This window comes from Cebus imitator, unplaced genomic scaffold (genome assembly GCF_001604975.1).
Source record: "Cebus imitator isolate Cc_AM_T3 unplaced genomic scaffold, Cebus_imitator-1.0 Scaffold65, whole genome shotgun sequence".
Classification (NCBI taxonomy): domain Eukaryota; kingdom Metazoa; phylum Chordata; class Mammalia; order Primates; family Cebidae; genus Cebus; species Cebus imitator.
The window spans coordinates 5,815,917-5,818,434 of NW_016107380.1; positions in this window are offsets into that span (position 1 = coordinate 5,815,917).

Sequence of the window (2,518 nt, forward strand, 5' to 3'; positions counted from 1 at the left end):
GTTGCCCAGGCTGGAGTGCAGTGGCATGATCTTGGCTCACTGCAAGCTACGCCTCCTGGGTTCAAATGATTCTTCTGCCTCAGCCTCCCGAGTAGCTGGAACTACAGGCCCATGCCACCACGCCTAGCTAATTTTTGTGTTTTTAGTAGAGATGGGGTTTTGCCATCTCGGCCAGGCTGGTCTTGCCCTCCTGACCTTGTGATCCACCTGCCTCGGCCTCCCAAAGTGCTGGGATTACAGGCATGAGCCACCGCGCCCAGCCGGAAAAGTCTTTTATTCTAAGGTTTGCTTGGAACCAATAAAACTAAAAGCTACAAAAAAGTATTTTATGGTTGTTTTCCATATCTTGGGGTAACGGGTATTTTGTAAGGGAGTGCAAGAATTCCTTTACACGTTTACTTATTTTTATAGGTATAGAACTGTTGAATGGTAGCGTTTGAGATCTTAGAAACCATCAAGACGGATGATTTTCAAGCTACTTTCTACATAGGAATCTTAGAGTTCCTTGGAGAAGATATGAAGGTTATTTTCAGGCCATGCGATGGGCAAGAAAGGATGTGGCTACATGGTCTCTCTTCAAATTCAACCAAAACAGCCTTGCTTCCATTGACTTTATGTAATACTGCAATTTGTGATAACTGATCTACTTTAACACAAATTTTCTCATTGAGTTTCTTCCTCATGAAGAAACTGGGCCTCAGTGAGGTACATCAGAATGCACAGGAACACACAGCAGGTTAGTGCAGACCAGAAATAAAACCCAGGCTTCCTGACTGCTCAGTAGACCACATTCCACCATGCTACCATGGAAACTTTAAAACAGATGAAAGTAAAAACAAACAAACAACAACAACTTAAAAAAAAACAAAAACAAAAAGCCCAGAGCATCTCGGAAATACCAATGTGCCTTTGCCGCGTGGGATTTCTTCCACTTCATAAGTGCAATAAACAATAAACCAAGGGAACGCGAATTTGGAGGTTAGAAAACATGCCAGAGATTTGGCCATGTGTGGGGCTCACGCCTGTAATCTCAGCACTTTGGGAGGCTGAGGCAGGTGGATCTCCTGAAGTCAGGAGTTTGAGACCAGCCTGGCCAACATAGTGAAACCCTGTCTCTACTAAAAATACAAAAATTAGCCAGGTGTGTTAGTGGGTGCTCATGCCTGTAATTCCAGCACTTTGGGAGGCCAAGCTGACGGATCACTTAAAGTCAGGAGTTCCAGAAAAGGTGCCAGAGATTGGACCTTCACATTGTTTTGTAAATTCTTCAAACCTTAATCTTATTTAACTTCTCCATCTATACAAAAACTAATGCAGTAATTGTTTTTAAGGAAGCATTTTAAGAGCCAAGTAATTCATATGTGTCAAGTACCCTGGGATTCAGGGAAGAAAAATTCCCTATAGCTCTAAAGCAAGGATTATAATTTGAGGTTTTCTGACAGTTTTTATAAGAAAAGAAATACCAACCTTTCTTTTCTGGGCCAAATGCCAAGGTAGGTAATAACCCCTGCCCCATTTTCTTTCCCCAAGCTGTTTTAACTAGATAAGAACTCTGCCTTCATTTCCTTTTGTGAACTGACTTGGGATGTTGCCACATGCCCTTCAACTACTATCAATGCTCTAGTTTGCTGAGTGCTTTTTCCTTCAGAATCTACGGAAAAGATTTTGCCGTAAGCACTTAGCTTTCTTCAGGGTACAAAATGCTTTCCAAGGAGCAGAGGGCAGAGGGAATAAACTTTCATGTTTCCCAGTTGTATTAGTCTGTTCTCATATTGCTAATAAAGACATACTCAAGACTGGGTAATTTACAAAGGAAAGAGGTTTAATTGACTCACAGTTCCACATGGCTGGGGAGGCCTCACAATCATGGCAGAAGATGAAGGAAGAGCCATGGGACATCTTTGTGGCGGCCAGCAAAAAAAGAATGAGAGCCAGGGAAAGAGGAAATCCCTTATAAAAATCATCAGATCTCGTGAGACTTATTTACTACCAAGAGAATAGTATGGGGAACTGCCTCCCACAACAAGTGGGAATTATGGGAGCTACAATTCAAGATGAGATTTGGGTGAGGACAGAGACAAACCATGTCACCAATACTAGATCGCTCAGCTTCAAGTTGGCTTCAGTGATCCTGAGAGGATCCAGGAAACCCTACCTCCCTGCTTATCCTGGATGTCTCTGACAGATGTTAAGGGAAAAGCACAGCATAACAACAGCAGCGCCTAGCACCTGGTACAAGCAGGGCTCTGCACTGAGACAGAGCTGAGTTCTAGTACCAACTACCTTCCTTATAGCAGTGTTATTTTGGGCAAGTTTCTCAACTTCTGGAAGGTTCTTTTCTCTGGGTACATAGTTTTTAACTGAAAATATCTTGGAGCTGTCCATATCAACACAAGCAATTTACATTGTTATTTTTTTTTTTTTTTTGGGACAGAGTTTCGCTCTTGTTACCCAGGCTGGAGTGCAATGGCGCGATCTTGGCTCACCGCAACCTCCGCCTCCTGGGTTCAGGCAATTC